General features: G+C 41.8%; 2 long non-coding RNA genes across 3 annotated transcripts in view; one reads left to right on the forward strand and one right to left on the reverse strand.

Moving 5' to 3' along the window:
* Positions 1 to 1,011: 1,011 nt before the first annotated feature.
* Positions 1,012 to 17,794, reverse strand: LOC118299132. Its single transcript, XR_004789773.2, has 4 exons — positions 17,599 to 17,794; positions 17,168 to 17,252; positions 11,422 to 13,691; positions 1,012 to 5,768 (listed from the first exon to the last, which is right to left on the reverse strand). It is a non-coding gene; the product is annotated as an uncharacterized LOC118299132 (long non-coding RNA).
* The window catches only part of LOC118299133, a 58,182-nt gene continuing 47,905 nt past the window's right edge, over positions 7,688 to 17,964 (forward strand). Inside the window, exon 1 of one of the 2 annotated variants that reach the window (XR_007031686.1) lies at positions 7,688 to 7,955. This is a non-coding gene — a long non-coding RNA (uncharacterized LOC118299133). The remainder of the gene's footprint in view (positions 7,956 to 17,964) is intronic. The other variant, XR_007031685.1, reaches the window with a different exon arrangement.

Here is a 17,964-nt window from a genome sequence, read left to right on the forward strand (position 1 = left end):
CCTTGTTCCGCTGACGGTGGCTTGAGGCTCAGAGCCGGGGATGGAGGGAGGGGTTCATGCTTGAGCTGGCAAACGATCTAAAGACTAAAATAGGAACATAGCAAACAATGGGCCGAGTCACTGAGGAGAGAGCCTGGATGATTGCAGCGCAGGGAGTGCAGAGGGTAAAGGAGCACAGGACACAGGAAGAGAAGAAAGTGACTCTACATTATTAAATCACACTGGATCAAGTGGCAGTCATGTCAGTATGCTGGAGACTATAGGCTGGTGTCTATGTGTCTGTACAATATGTGTGCGCGCACAGGGCAGCCACCCATAATAGCCAGGTCAGTGCCTGTCTCATGGGACGCCTGAGGACACACTGTTAGTTTATCTGGCTGGGTGAACATGGCTGCGCCCAGCAGCACAGGTCTGCCAACGCACAACTGTACTACTCCAAAGGAGCTCTGCTCTGTGGGCGATAACCTTGTTTTTCGTGCGGCGTGCGCATTCAAGACAACACAGAGTTAGGATGCATCCCACTGACAAACCAGGAGAATAAAGAGGAGCAAAAGCCCTCCGAGGAGCTGAGGGGAGCAGCAGCACGCTCTCAAGTTGTATCCCACTGATGAAAAGCGAAGCTGTGACTACACAAGGTGACACGATGCTTAGCGTTCCTGTAGTTATCGCAACTCATTTCGGTGATTCACCCTGAATAAGAAAACTGAATTTTGAGTGGTTGGTCTGAACACACGGCTTCACTATCTTGTCCGTCTTGGCCTCAATATATAGTTTTAAGTCTTCTTCAATACAGTATGATGTTCATTTTGAAAATGATGGTCCCATTTAAAGTAAAATAGACAATGAAGCACAGTGTGCATTAGGGCCTCAATCTTTTAGCTCCGTTGTCTTGAAAAGGCTCAGTGTCCAAAGAAAGAGACCCACCCTTCACATCATTTTCATGTGATCTCTATATCTGTGTAGTTGGAGAAACATTACAAAATAATATCAAATCAAAGCCATGTAGAACAGTCAGATTTTGCAATTTTTATTAAAAACATTGAAACTCTGGAAGTGGTGTTTTTTTTGTTTCTCGTTTTATTGGCATTACTATAACTGTACATGATATATAATTGTTACATGGAAAGTTGGCCAGATCTCACAGCTTTGGTTCAGTTTTTACTCCCAGTGATTGTAACAAACAGTTTCTGTATCGGCTCATCAGAAATGGAGATACACAGTTCAAGAGGATGTAAGTTCTCAGCTTAGACTAAATTACATTATTACTTGTTGATGGAAGCAAATATGATCAGTAAACGGTACTCATTCTGGACTTTTTACCCTTTTTTAAATCTACCGTTTGCTTGGTCAGCACTGCAGCAGCTACTGTCCTGGAATGTTATTGTTAGTGAATGATTGTCACGCAAAACGTTTTCGTGGACGTATAATTTTTTGAGGCTTTGTGACACCGGGCAGCTGCTTGAATCACGGGTCCTGCCTGCGCTGTTAAATGAGAAGTGACAGTCTGTGTCCAGTGTGCCCTCTCAGGCTTAAAAATCAATTCAGCTCACAAATCATGAAAAAACATGAGGCTCTGTCTCACAGTCGCCGCCTCAGACTCAGGATGACCATATTTGAATCAAGTGTCAGAATGAACATTTGGAACATTGTTCTCTTGTTTCAGTGGTCAGGAGTATACGGTGTACTCCCCATGCACCTGTTTATTCTGTGGCATTAGAGAGGTCTTTCCATAACATTTGCACATATTAGTGGGGATGAGTGGGAATGTGAAGTCAGTGTGTGTGTGTGTGTGTGTGTGTGTGTGTGTGTGTCACGTTGAGGACATGGCAGAATGTCTGTTGGGACAGCAGATGGCAGGACTCGCCCTGTAGGCTCTCAACTTCTCTTCAGTCTGCGTGGAAGTGCCATGTTCTTAACCAAAAACCTGAACTGCATGCTAAATACATATTAAGATTAGACTTATTGTACTATTATCAAATATCAGCCAATACTGTGATGATTGTGGATATGAGGAATGACCGTCATAGACTGATGCTACAGAAAACAATAATGAAGGCTGTAAATCTGAATTCCTTTTTTTTTTTTGCTTTTCTTATTTCATTTTTTTTAACCATATTCTTCTTTTAGGCTTAATCTAACCATTGGTTCACTCTCCCTCATGAAGTCTCTAATATACTTTCACATTTCATTTTGGCATTTACATTTTAAAAAGATAAAAAATTGGCAGAAAATAAATGTCTTTCAGTTGTTTCAGTGTAAAAAGATTAGTTTTCCCATTGGCCTTTAGAAACCCACAAACTGGTATAATTTTCAAGACAGGCACACTTAGAGACTGACCAACTGCTTTGGCAATGGTTGATGAATAATTTACTCATGCTTTATAAATCAATTGGAAATGAACAGGTTTTGTAAAAACCCTTGAGCTTTTTGGCAAAAAAGATGTAACAAATTTGCAATCTAAATAAATATTCATGGGTTTCTAATTTTCTAATAAGCCAAATAACAATAGTAAAGGATAGAAAAGGAATAATCAATATTAATAAAACCAGAAATTACAATTTGTCTATATTTATTGGAACTGTACTTTATTAAAAAGGGATAAGGCAAAGTGCAATCCAAAAGTTGGTTTTATGAATTGCTTCTAATGATTTGTAAATTATTTATATTCAAATAATAAAGCTATTAGTTACAGCCTGTAAACCCTTTATGGTCCCTTATTAGAAAACCTTTGCCAGTATTTAAGATAACCTGAGTTGTAACGTCGAGCATGTTGTTCATTTTGTTTGTTTGCAACATCAAGGGACCCGTAAGAGGCACCGACATAAAAAATGTATTCAGATGTGTTTCTGTGCAGCTGTGGCATCAACTGTCACAGTCTGACAGCCGATGTCTGGCGAACCAAAGGTGGCTCATTCTGTGCTTCGGTGCACATTTAAAATGCATTTAGCTCAACAATCTCCACTGTACGATTATTAGATGTGACAGGAAGTAAGTGTGCAAGTCACATCGATGTCAGCAACTGTCGACTCTCCAGATGTGTCCTGAAAGATCTTGTGAAATTAAACTCACGGAGCTTCAATGTGTGAGTGAATGCCTATCTCTGTGAGGACCAATTGAGTTTTGGGGTCCATGTGAGGACCCCTGTGGAATGTGAGGACCGTCCGGACCTTTGATTTAGTAAAGAGCCTTCTGAGGATTAAAACTCGATTTGTACGGTTTGAGAAAATATGTAGGTTGTTTGGGTTTTATTATCAGAGGTCGGGCCACGGGTTCAAGCCGTTATGATGACACTGTGATTGCTGGCACCTCAGATCACAGCTACATGCTGTAGCTTTTGGATCTTGTGGAAATAATAAGTGTCAATAAAAGCTAATTATTCCAGCAATGAAACTGTCACAGCATTGATGTATCAATGTTAATCTCAAACCTTTTCCAACGTCTTTCAGATTTGCTCTCAAGCTTATACAAACAGAACGCTCAACAATGAAACAGATTCTCAAACTAAGATCATAGAGGTTCACAATCTAACACAGAATATTATTATGCAATATCAAATTGTCAATACTAGTATTCACACAAGCAAGCATGTAAAATTGCAGTATAGGGTAAGAGAGCAGTCAGAGGTGCTGGTCATTCATTCATGTTAAACAAACTGTTCCTGTGGTCCTTTGGTTGAGTCTTTCCCTGAACCTCTGACTGATGAGCGTATGGAATTAAATCTTTCACACAGGTATGGGTGCATGTATTTATAAAAGTATTGTGCTTTGTGAAATGACAGCATGAGACTCATGCGGCTCCTCTCAGTACTATGTCTTTTCCGGCGTCAGCTTGTTGGTGGAGAAGAGAACGACGAGGATGAAGTGGAGATTCAAGCCAATCCTTCCTGCCCGCTTGTCAGCTACATTTGGATTTGCTCCTCCACTAGAGGCACAGTGCTTAAACCTAAAGTCATATCCATAGTGACATGCGGCTCCAGCGGGAACGTTGCAGCTCAGTCCCAGGGAGTTTTTTGTGTGCGTGCGTGTTTGGAGACAGATGGTGAGGCCTCGTACGGAGGTTTGATGTCCTCTTTTTTCAGACAATACACACTGGTTCTCCGCAATTTCTCTGTTACATTTGCTCAGTTCCATGCTTTTCCCTCTCTGGTGCCACTCTGTGCCCGAGTTGCAGATCCAATCAGAGAAACATGACACCAGAAAACACAACGTTAGTCTGTGATACCGACCGCCCAGAGAGGGATCTTTGCCGATGTGCAGAGCTGCTGCACATACTGAAACATCAACTCCGTCCACTTTCATGTCGGCGTATTTTCGGTATCAATGAACATGTTGAGAAAGTAGAAAATACTAACAAGATGGCAGTCTTTTTCATCAGTTGTTTTGGTCAAAGCATGATGGGAAGTATTTGATTGTAGCGATATAAGGTAAAGAGTCTCATAGAAAGAGTACTGTATCTTCAAAAACACAAATTGCACGACAGAACTTTTGTGAAGTGTGTTTCTATTATAAACCACTCAAATACTACATATTTTCTCTTTTGCCTTTAAGTATTCTCATCACCTTCTTTTCATCAAGTTCCCATCATTATTAGAATATCATTAGGCACAGAAAACCACCTAGAAAAAAACATATCTCCAAATGAGCCTTGAATCAGGGTGTGCTTAGATGCAATATATAAATGTATGTGTGGCTGAAGAACATACTCTGTCCCACAATATGATCATTGGAACCCCCCCGACTCTTAGTTACAGCTGCAGTTACTGTACGGTGTCCGGAATCAGATGGACGTGTATATGTAGACGAAGACGAGCAGCAGGAGGTTCAGCACGATGCCGATGACTCCCAGCACAGCCAGGAACCTCTCCTCCGGTGTGCTGAGATATGGACACGTTAGGTCCATGTATAATCTTTTTGGTGACTACTAACTACAGAAAGTAATATTTAGTCCTGATTGATCATCTAGTACATCTGTACTGACGCTCTGCTCAAGTCAACTGCCAGGGACTAGGAGCAAGATATCATTTTTTTAAAACAACAGTAACCATAGACTCTTGAAGAGTTATGAGACAAAAAGGCAGGATGAAGCACACTCAAGTCCGACCACCATTAGATCAAATACACGTAAGATCTCCACTCCTGCTGTCTCAGCAGTAGGAGGACAGCTATGCCGCAGTCACCAGTCAATATGATTGAAGACATATACAACCGGTCCCGGCTGGACACACTATCAGCAGTCGTTTGACACGGATATGTAGAATTGTTTTGAAAAATTGTGACGGCAAAAGTTTCGGGGAGTGCAGATGATTCCAACCTGTAGTTCCTTTTCTGTGATGTGCGGCAGTCTTCAGGTAATAGAGCGGAGCTGCACTCACTGATGAGCACTGATGCAGGTGTAGAAAAATATGGCTACTATCCAGCTGAACACACTGCCAACGATCCTCACATCTCAGCACTTACTCTGCCTAATCAAACCCTCCAAGAATAAAAAGGTACATCAATATTTAAAGAGGTGGGCGGGCAGTGTGGAGCAAAGTTGGGGACACCGCCAGCGTCTTTTGTCCACAAACACCTTAGGTGACGGAAGTGTAGATGTAGACAACTATGACCACTAAAAGATTGAGGATGGTCCCGATGATGCCCAGCACGGCTAAAATTCGCTCCTCGCGGTCGTTCGTTGGGTCTTCCTCTCTAGCGTGAGCGCTGCAGACATAGCGGCTGCCGGGGACCATGGTTACCATCACAGAACCCCACCCCCACAGGGCGTGACGCCTGGATATGAAGATGGTGATCATGGCAGAAGGGGGGGGGGGATAAAGTTGAAATTAAAATAGAGGAGGGAAACAAATGGAAATAGGAGGGGGAGGAGAAAGAGACAGGTTAATTATATCTGACAGAGTAGCAGAGTACCTCTTCTTTCCTGCTACAAACTATTTCATGCATGCATGTGGGCATTAGATATTAATCACAGAAGGGAAAAACGGCAAAGTCAGTGGAGAATTAAATTAGTTTTTGACTTTGTTTGCTGTCTGGCCCTTTGCTGCCCCAAAAGCAGATGCTTAGAAAAAGTTTATTCTTTTCTTTCTGCAATGTCCCTCTTTCTTGTAGACCCTTTTGTTGTCCTTGCCCCCCACCTTGGCCTACATCCTGCTTTAACTCTTTTCCTCCTTTCCACTTTTCCTTTCACTTCTTTTTTTTTCTCATTTTCTCACTTCTTTTGAATCCAATTGACTGAAAGTCCAACTCAACATGATAGCATATGATACAATAATAACAACAGCTTGCTTTTTATCTCATATATACCAAAAGTAGGCTAATGTTACAATATTTGGATGTGGCTATGGTTATCGTATGCACATTTGTACACTTTTTGGTGTAATTTGTCACTATATTTCAATGAAAGCTTGTGTTATAATTTCTCAAATACTCTGTTCTATAAAATGCATTATACCCCTTCTTCTTTCTTTCTTTCATCACTCATTTATTCCCCTTTTTTTTCCACGGTTGCCGAGCTTTACTGCCGATGTGGGATCAATGGTGTCCATTTAAACTGAATGAGGTTGGATGCTGATGAGGGAATTATCTGCGGTCCTCAGAGACAGTTTGGGAGCGCCAAGGGAAAGAGAGGTTAGGCTGAGGACAGTGCAAGTGTGTGTATTTGTATCTCTCTGTGTCTGTAAGTGTGTCTGTGCTAAAATAAATATGACTCATGGGCTTTACTCAGGATTTAAGTTACCACTACACTGAACTGTCCGTAATTAGATCCAGTGGTCAAATACCTCCTACATTTGTGTCAATACTTCACCTCCTTCAAATAAAAGCATAGACACACTTATTGTAAGTCGCTTTGGACGTAAGCTTAATTAATCTAATGTAATGTAACATATTACAGATCATTGAAAATATACAGTTGTATGATTCTTTTATAAGGGACAATCAATAAAGACACAAGAATGAATATTACTGAAAAGGTTATTTTCCTCCTTCCTCACACTTCAGTTTCTTAACCTCTCCACTTGTTGTTCTATCTTTTTAACTTTTGTTTATGTGATGGGTAAAAATTTCAACATCCATCAGCTGTTGTGTCAGCCCAAGGGTATGTTTGTGTGTGTGTGTGGATAAGGACAGGGACATGGCAATGTCTTTTGATGCGGCTCAACCATTCAGCAGTGTAACATGATTATTTCCAACCCAATTAGAGGGAATACATGGTACACCTCAAAACTCAGGGCCATAAGACACATGCATAATTGAGATAAAATGAGAAAATTACTTAAAATGGGGGTAAAAATAAAAACGTAAAGTAATAATGTAGATCTGGGGTACAAACTTTGGTACAGAATTGTACAACTGCTAACAAAATATACAAATAAATTGTGTGTTTGAAATTGCTCCCTGGAGCTATGGAAGAAACCAGATGACTGCATTGTAGTTTCCTAGTTTACCCACTTAAACCATTACAGCAAACTGAACTGCATGGTATTGATGCAAAACAGAAGCTGATGCTAAAAAAACTTTCAAAGACAAAGCTGGAGATTAATTCATACACATGTTGAGCTGTGAAGTTGACCAAAAGCACAATGTAGTCCACAAAACTATTTGCAACCAACTGCAGTTTGTGCAGGCAGATGTTGTTTGGAAATACTTTCCCAGACAATGTGTTCCATATCTATTGGAACCATAATTTCATGTTAAATTGTTATTGTTATTCCTGTTTCTTCTAGTTCTGTGAACATCTAAATTAGACGGTTCATCTGACATGATGGGCCAACACAAATTCAAATGCCACAAAGGAAGTTAAAAAAAAAAAAAAAAAAAGCCACAAAGGCGAGTGAGCAGCGGTCCGACTATATTATTGGTCCGGGTTACCGGGGGACTTTTATTGCGGACGGACCGCCCGAAAGTTCGAAAGTAAATCTGTTTGAAGAAGATAGAAGGTTGAGGACTTTGAGAAGTAGGGTAAGCGAAACGTCGTTGCTAGATAACTGTGATTAATCTCGCCATGTGACTGTCACAAATGAGCAATGTTGTTCATTGTGTTTATCTGAGTGTCCTCTGGAAACACTTCGGGTTCGTCGCGGTCTATTTGCAGTTCGCTTTTTCCTAATGTGTTGCGGTGTTTGCAGCGCGTTTCCTCTATGTGTTGTGTTGTGTTGCGGTGTTTGCAGCGGGTTTTCTAAATGCCGCGCATGTGATGTCAAATTGATGAAGATGTTTTCCTTAATTTGTTTGTGTTTTGTCAATTTGCACGTGTTTTCTTAAGTCTCTGTGCTGTGAGCTCTCAGGGCCACCGTACTTCTGACTTGCTACAGTCTGGACAGAAGCTCAAGCTCTAGTCAATTCCAATTACTTTTTGAATATACAGTATCCATGCTGTTACACCCAGGCAAACCTCGATCATCCTTCCACATCACTGTAACAAGATGTGACTGTTTTGTGATTAACAAAAAAATGTCATCTAATATTTCTCAATATGAGGGTTTTTCTCATTAACTCACTGTTAGTGTCACAGTGTTTGCAAATAAATCTCACGGTTGTCTAGTTCAGCCTGAGGGGATATAGACACGATAACAAAACAGTAGATCAGATTCCGATTTACTCTAATCCTACTATAATAACTCTACTACTTTTAAAGCAATCATAATTAGAAACTGACTAACTGAGCAAATATTGCTCTAAGCTTGTTTTTAACCCAACAAGGAGGACACTGTGCAGTGCAGGACGAATGCACCGTAGCACTGGGAAATACACCAGCGGCTTCCCCACGCAGTGAGCAATGCGAGGCAGTCTGCCCCATGAACCTCATGAATAACATTCACCATAATTGTCGCAGATAGCTGCTCTGCTTATGTTACTGTCACATTCCTTTATGTGGGGTGTGATATAAATTCCCGTATGGAGGGTCCATCTGCAGTGCAATGTGCATTACTGTAGGAGTTACACAGTGATTCACTACCAATCTCATGGAAATATCTAGGATTGAAATAAGAGGCTGTGAGATGCATAATTTAAATTGCACCAGGAAAAAGTCACTATAAAGTTAAGTAATATCTTTTATCTATCTATTTTTTTTCAAAGGGTTCATTTTGGTGTGAGTATATGTGAGCAGCAACACAAGTTGTAATTCTCAAAGAAAACATTTATTTTAGGTTGTATTAGTGAGATTTCAATTAGATGCAGTTTTTGGAAGGACATTCATCCCCTGGGTGACTTGCATCGATTTAATGAGGAAAATGTCTTGTAAATGGAAAAGCTGCAATTTTGTGGAGGGAGTGATTCAAAATATTTTCTGCCTGTTGCAATCATTTCATTGAACTTGAAGTATTGCATTGATAGATAGAGAGATAAGAGAGATAGAGAAATGCAGGGTGTTTAAAGAGTAATGACGGTGGATGGGGGAAATTTGTCAGAATAATTATTATATTATAATAATATAATTATAATTATAATTGGGACAGATGTGCATGCTGGGTATTGAGCTCTCAAATAATTGCAACCTTTGTAACCGTTTTTGAACATTAATATGACTCACTGTTGCTTGTGTATTCATATAGATAATCGGTTGGCGAGCAGATACTCATAATGACGAATACAAAACAAACAGTGGCGCAGTGTGTATCAGCTGTACTTGCAGTAATGACCAGAGAAAGTTGGAATTGCATGTATTGATTGGAGTCATTGATCGGTAGTGTTATTGACTACACAGAAAGTGTCAATCGATGATCATACAGCTTTTTCTACAATACAGAACCTCTCAGCCTCGCTGCTCTCAGAGATCAATGACACAATCATTTTTACTTTTACTTTCCACACAAGTAAAGTACGTACACAAACACACGACAAACACATGTTTGTCGTGAAGGCCATCTCTTTGTTATCTTTTTGCATGGTTAGCAGGAGGAGAAAATATATGTGCTTGCCTCTTGTTGCTTCTGTCTCCGACTGTCTCAGTCTCTCTCTCTCACACACACAAACACACCAACACGCGCGTGCACTTAACTGATGCACAGAGCAATGGTGTGGGAACCAGATCCGTATGACACTAGAACGTTCCACAGCCTCATTACGAGCTTGAGGCCGGCGCTGCTACACTACAAGGCCAGCGGCCATGAAGCGACTGTCACTTCTCCTCAGCCACAGCCCTGCTTCCTCCACGTGTGTGTGTGTGTGTGTGTGTGTGTGTGTGTGTGTGTGTGTGTGTGTGTGTGTGTGTGTGTGTGTGTGTGTGTGTGTGTGTGTGTGTGTGTGTGTGTGTGTGTGTGTGTGTGTGTGTGTGTGTGTGTGTGTGTGTGTGTGTGTGTGTGTGTATCTGCGTGGAGAGGAAAGTGTGAGAGAAAAAGACCGATGTGTGTGTGATTGGTTCAGTTTCTTTAGAGATGACAGGTGACAGCTCAACCCATTAGAGCTAAAATGAAAATCTTTAAGTCGTTAAGTTTTGAGAAACGCATCATAAAAATAAACGATGCTAAAACCTGCTGAACCAAAACTAGCAGCGATTGGCTCAGTTGGAAATGGCTCTTTTGACAGCTGGATTGTTTTTTAGAAGAACAAGACTGCATTGTTTGCCTGGTTGACATTTTTTAAACACTAAATATGTTTTTAGATGACTGGTCTATGAAACTTTGAGATCTTCTCGGCTTTTGAAGCGAAAAGACAGTAATACCAATACTCTGCAGTATGTGATGTATTTGCTGCTATAATAACTAGTTCCGTTTCTCACACACGGCGGGGACCAAGCAAAAATGAAAATTTTGCCTGACAACAGACTCACAACAATTAAAAGCCAGAAGCCAGAGGGATATTTTACGAGATACAAGGTACTGTAAACTAATGCGTCTCATTATATTATGTGATTTAATGTCCATCCGAGAATGTTGGTCCGTCACTACAAAGTTCCAATTCCTGAAAATTTCTGAGGCACAGACAAAACTTTGTGTCTGTATATAGGAACATATTACATATCACAAATCAGTGTATTTTGATTTGATATCTTTTGCAGGGAAGTCAAACGTGCCTCGATTTGTGTGGTTGGTTCAGTTTTCATCCAGGTGCCAGGCTGGATGTCATGTGACCCACCGGGCACCAGCGTCATGTGACCCACATTGACCTGTTTCAATCAGTGGATGAAAACATAACATGAGCGCCCGAACCTTCATATCACGTGGACTCTGCCAGATCACATGACCCTGCATCCAATAACATGAACTGTCTTAAATACTCCTGAACTCTGAGGCTTCTGATTGACCTTTCACCTTTGACCTTGGGCAAACCCCCCAAGGGAATGTGATGCTCTTCCATGGATACAAAGTGTACATGCACTAACACGTAGGCTCAGACACTGACACACACACACACACACACACACACACACACACACACACGGCAGCCGTGAGAGTGCACCATGCAAACAGAGATGAGTACTCACCACACATTGCACCAGGGGGGCAGCCAAAGACTCCTCTCTTTCGTCCCTTTACCCGAGCATGTTGTCAGTTCTTTCTTCTCCTCCGTCCTGCTGGTTTCTTTCACCTCCCTCTTCTCATCCTCCTCCCCCTCCCTGTCCCCCCTCTCACCACGGCTGTTCAGGTCCAGCTCTATCGCTGGTGGGGAGAATCCGGGCAACACACACACACACACACACACACACACACTCACACACTCACACACACACTCACAGAAACACAGCTCCGGGCAACACTTTGAAAATACACTCAGACACAGCTGCGGTTCAAAGCTCGGCGCACACACTCACAGACACACACCTCCACACAAGCTCACACAAACACAGCTGAGCTCCTCGACAGTCCTTACACCCACAAGCGCACACGCGAACACGCAGCTGGTCGGTCCGCAGCTGGATGGAGACGTGCGTTATGTCTTCCTACGTTTTTGTGTTGACAATTTGAGGAATATGTGATTCAGGTAGGAGAGAGAGAGCAGACTGTAGCCTAATGCCATGACAACATTTACAGCCATAATGACCCTTTTTCAGTCATGGATACAAGAACAAAGTATGCATCTTGTCTTCAATTAAAGAATCCTTTATGTTGATGCACTTCAAAATGTTTCCATGCTCATTTATCCTCAAGCCGTGACAAACAAACCTTCACAAGTCAAATCTTTGGAGTGAGTCCATTTTCAGAGAGTTGAAACAGTACCAGTCAAAACAATGGGTGGAAACATTTATGAATGCTTCAGCAGTGTTTGGCTTATCTCTCGTCTGGCAGTGATGTAGCTCACAATGGCAGTCAATCCAAGATATATATCAAGATATAAGATATCCGCCAGACTGGGATCTTGTGCTTGCAGAGAAAGAAGAAATTGCTCTAGTCCTGGTGTGATCTCTCAAACGTTGATTCTCCTCTCGTTAGATGTTCCCACATATGATAACAGTCCAGTTTTCTCTGTCGTCAATCCACTCTCACCGAGAAAAATCCCTCCAGGAACGCGAGGCTTGACTAATCTCTGACTCTTAATTTGCAGTCAAAATGTTAACTCCACATTTAGCCTTCTTCTGGCGTACCTTAACTGCGGTGTGTGAATCCCTTGGAATAAAACATTAACTGTGTCTCTTCCCACTGCCTCCTCCTCTGTGGTTCAAGGAGCGAGCTTTTTCGAGAGTGGCCTGTCAGCATCAATATTTAACAGGAACTTCTTGCTGTGCTTGTGTCATAGTTTAAGTTTCCATGTCCCTGTTGTTGTGCACTGGACGATAAGTTCTCTGGTCAGCAATGTCCAGTTGGTCTCCCTTACCGACCTTTATAGCTGTTTCTCTCTTCTTGTATGTGAAGTTTTGCTCTTGCCAAGCCTGAGTGGTTCTTCATCTCTATGTCCTGTCCCCTGGTGCTATGTGTTGTTTTTTTTCTAAACCTCTCTACTCTCTACCATTTTCTTCCTTTCCCGTGGTCAACTTTCTTGAAGCTTGTCGTCCCATATGCAGACCTCAGTCATGTTCTCTCCCCGTAGCAAGACACAGTCACTGAGGACTTTCCGCCCTGCAGCGAACCTTCAACCTTCCCTCAGCCAGCTTCAGTCATATCAAACCATCCACTTTCCAAACTCACCCTCTTCTTGCCTTCCTCAGCCTCTAGCAACCTGATTCACGTCGACCTATATCTCACTCACTGCCCGCCAGTGCTCCTGCTTCTGACCTCGTCACGTCCTTCCTCTGTCTAACGACTGCTCAATTCTGGTGCGGTCCCTTCTCTATATCGCTCCCATTGCTCCTCTATCTATTGCTCATGAAGAATACACAGTATTCCAGCTGCTGAGCTCTGAGTCATGCATCTCCCTCTCTCCTCCCTTTTCCTCGCAGAAGCTTGCAAATGTTCTTCTATGCTTTTCTCTCTCTCTCGCCTCCTCTCCCCAACAACCGGCCTGGATCCCTGCAGCATTTCATTTTGTCCCAAACGCCAAAATGGTGCGCCTGCATCCTGCTGGGACAGATGGAGGGACAGCCTGTGGATAGACAGTCAAGCAAGGAGAGAAAAGGGAAAGCGAGAGTCACATTTTCCACAACTGAGGCAGGAGTCTGCTCTTAAAGATGCTCTCCCTCTTCTTGCTGCAGGCTAATAGTCCTTTACTTTGATTGCAGGTGATGGCTTCTTCTGTCTCCTCTTCATACAGATGAAATATCCTACAACTTGCTCTGGTCAGTGGTGCAGGTTTGCTCCTTTTTTCTAGTCTACGTTTGGTCTGAAAAAAAAGAGGATAAAACAGAGGTAAACATTCCCTGAAAATACAGAAGAACAACAGTGGAGAGACTCTCTGAGAGGAAAGGACAAGTGCTGGAGAAAACATATGGGAAGCTGAACAAAAAAAAAAAATACCCTCAGGATCTGTGGAAGTGACATCTTAGAGGAGATAGTGAGGGAAAGAGGAGGAGGAGGAGGAAGAGGGGGTGGGGGGTGAGCTGTGGTGAAGAGCTTGTGTGGGTGGAATGGAGAGATGATTGTAAGATGGATATGGAGTGAAGCGAGAGGAGGAGCTTGTCGGGGAGGAGAGAAAAGAGTGGATGGATGAAGGTTGAGTAGATAAGATGCACGTGGATGGATGTTAAGTTGTAGATAAAGAAAAGGAAAGATGGACATGTATATGGCTTTATGGTTGGATGGAGGAATGGTTTGACAGATTGACTGCTCTTCTGTGACATTCAGGAAATCTTTTCATGCGGTTGTTGTAGAAGAAAACTATTCAAATAATCTGTATTTTAGGTATATCTAATATATATATATATATATATGTATTTTTTACCTGCATGGGAATCCTGACGGGCTCTCTCTCTGTTAATGCACTGCTCCTCTCTTCCCTCTTAATTTGTACCTCTCTCATCCCTCTGTCTGCTCCTGCAGCCTCAGTCTGTGCTATCACTAAAAATGCAGCAACCTCCCTCCGTCTCCCACTCTGTTTCCTAATTTCAGTCCCTCTCTCTTGCGCTCCCCCTCTTTGCAACCACTCTCTCTTTATTTGTCCTTTCTCTGCCTCACGTCTCACACTTTCTCCCTTGTCCTCTCACCTACTGCCGTCCCCCAACCTCACCCTCTGTCTGTGCTCCCTCTACCACCTCCTGTCCACCACCTCCCCTTCTCCTCAACTGTCCGCCGCTTGCTTTTCTCACCCCTCCCTCGCTAAGAGAAGCTTCCACTTTCCTCTCTGAGAGCTGTGGACCGGCTCTCAGAGAGGAAAGCTCTCAAGACATGTGAGCACCATTCACAACCCTGCCACATAAATAATACACAAATAGTACATTCATATTTTTTCACATGCATGCACCTATAGAACCCCCCTCCCTCTCTCTCTCTGTCTTTCTCTCACTCTTTCTCTCCTCTCTCTCCATCTGGCTGACCAAAACACAAACTGCTGAAACATTTACATCACTGGGTTTGTGTGACCGGTCAAAGAAAGGGAGAAAAACTGAATAGGGAGAGAGAGAGTGTGTGTTTGTGTGTTTACACGTGTGTGTGTGTGTGTGTGTGTGTGTGTGTGTGTGTTTACACGTGTGTGTGTGTGTGTGTGTGTGTGTGTGTGTGTGTGTGTGTGTGTGTGTGTGTGTGTGTGTGTGTGTGTGTGTGTGTGTGTGTGTGTGTGTGTGTGTGTGTGTGTGTGTGTGTGTGTGTGTGTGTGTGTGTGTCTGTGTGTGTGTGTCTGTGTGTGTGTGGGGCTGGTTAGTGTTGTCCTTTTGGCCTCTAGCATCACCAAGTGCCACCATCTGTGCTGCCGACCAGATGGGGAGGGTTTGTGTCTGCACAAAATGTGTGTTCATGAGTGTGAAAGTTGGAGCAGAGCTTTATTTGGGTGAGCTGGTTGTAGATCAACATTAGTTAGGGGCTGGTTATTGTTCCATAAGAAAGTACAGTATATTCCTGCAATTCTCACTTGAGTATCTATCAAGACCTCTTACTCATCTAGGTCACAGGATAAACCTTTGAGTCTAAATTTCAATCTTTAATCCTTCATTTCCAAACGTCCCACTCCAGCTGTTTTAACTCACTGCGTCTGAATACACTTAATTGGTATCTCAAGTTAGCTTTCATTTTATTAATGACTAAATTTATGTGTACCAGCCCCCCGTGCCCCTTAAAAGGATAAAGCGATATAGATAACGGATGAATGGATATGAAACAATGAGCCTTTTCCTCATGATGAGAATTTCTGAATTTAGAGATATTCTTACCAAGGCAAATGTTGGGTTTAAATGTCACGGTGTATTGCAGATAACATGACAGTGGGATGTTGCTGCTGTTGTCGCTCAGATTTTTTTTAATGATCTAGGCCACGTTCATAAGCATAAATGTTCCCACATATTATATGCATAAATGCACTGTACATATTGGATAAGGTACAAAGAAGCAGAACTGACACAGTGGTTAATCCCGCTAAATACTTCAGAGATGGGGCAACTCAGGTCCATGAGTAGGATAGTCATCATCTTAACGATACATTAGAGATAATTAATGTCAGAGTTAGATTGTTGGCAAAGATTATTGTCACTCTTGACTCTACCCCCCCCCCCCCCCCCCCCCCACACACACACACACACACCAATACAATTCTCCTCCTCTGCACTTTATTTTTAAATCAGTGACTTTCTCTCCATTTGTATTAATGGATAATATATAAATTCTGACAGAAAGGAGAGGACCACACGGTGAGTTTGCTTTACATGGTGCATGTTAATATTCAATATTCTACAATGTATCTGAATATTTGCAGATAAATCTGGGTCAACGGCAGTACAGACACTACACTGTGTAAATATGCAGCTATAATAAACCGCACAGGGCAATGGCGCCCCCTTGTGCTGGTGTGTGAGACTGCAGGGCGTTCTGTGATGGTTTGTTTCTTACATTGTCTGTGTCATGCTTGTGGTGAGAAAATTGTTTGAAATCGATATATTAATATATCTTAATGAATGTCGTCTCTGTATGTGCTCATTTTGGCCTCTGAGCTTTTTAACATGGGTAGCATATTAATCTGTGGTGGACCAAAATAAAGATACAGGACGATTCCCCCTTACATCCCTGTAAAAATGAGTGGTGTTTCGACGACACAAAGGCTGACGAGTTATGTTCTAAACCTCGCTCTCCAGGCTTTAGCTGCTGTAGTTGTACGGTGTCTCCGTTCATCTTACTTTGTTAAATAAGAACTGGAAAAATCCTGTATTTAAAACAATGTCTCCCCAGTGGCTTTTGTAAACACCATATAGAACATCCACAACAGCTGTGACCAGCTCGCCTTAAGCACACTTTGATGATTGTGTAAGCATCTAGAGTGACTGACGAAAACCTGCGAAGGATAAAATCAATGAAAACAGCACAAACTCACTGAACGAAAGAAAGTTTCCCCTGGGACAGATAGAGTATCTATCTTTCTCCAAGAAATAGCAACAAGATACATTTTTTTAACTCCTGGCGGCTGTGGAATTTCTACCTGTACGTTATAACTTTCATAGATGTGATTAAATAATATTGTATTTTCCCTCATTACATTTGCTTTACTGGAGCAATTCATGAGAGCATAATTTGAAGAGATAATCTGTTGACCGATGATGCATTACTCAGTTAACTCTTTGGCCATAGACTTCATTGTAGTGACATGTGTTGCTATCATGGAAAAATAGATAAATCTATGCACAGAGAAAATGGTACAAACTGAAGAAAACTTTGTCTTACCACATATATGGCAGGTCTCATGCACTGTTCTCTTTGACACCCTCCACTGCTGATAGAATTTGATGCATGACTGCCTCCTTCTGGTCTAGAAGCAAATGCAAAAGTTTTATTGTATATAACCACATACACACTGGTGAAAAAGACAGAGATACACAGACAGACATTCACTCTTTTTGTGTGTGTGACTTGAATATCAAAATAAAAGAATCACAGCAGAATTGACTGCATATCAACAAAGAACTGTTTTGTTTTTCTTCTGGTGCTAAGTCGATGAATTAATTCAGTCGTATACACATATATATCCAAACCGAAGCAGTGAAGAAACCAGAAATATATTAGTGGTAACCATAATTTTCACACTCAAACAAAAGTTGTACAGAAAAACTTTACATTGTGGTGCTACATAACATCACTGCTGCGTGTTTCCTTACCTTAAATGGACTTGAGACTTCCCATCCACATCGAGGTCAAGTTAAGATGTTGTGTTTCCGTATCGATTTAATTCTTCAACACTCATTTACTCTTCCATTTGCCCGAGCGCTTGCTTCTGCAAAGATGCAACCATCTGTACATACATTAATTCAATATTTATGTAATCATGTATGTTTCATATAGCCTACAGATTTCCACATTGGCTATGAAGGTACATGTAGGGAAGTTACACAAGGGAAGAGAGTTTCAGTTCAGTTTTCAGTTGAAAACAAAACATTGACAGATATTCTATCCTGATTGTGTCATTAACATTTTTGAGTCAAATAATATCTCATAAAACTGTGAACTGAATTGTGATTCCTGTA

Source organism: Scophthalmus maximus, chromosome 11 (assembly GCF_022379125.1).
Source record: "Scophthalmus maximus strain ysfricsl-2021 chromosome 11, ASM2237912v1, whole genome shotgun sequence".
NCBI classification, from domain to species: Eukaryota; Metazoa; Chordata; class Actinopteri; order Pleuronectiformes; family Scophthalmidae; genus Scophthalmus; species Scophthalmus maximus.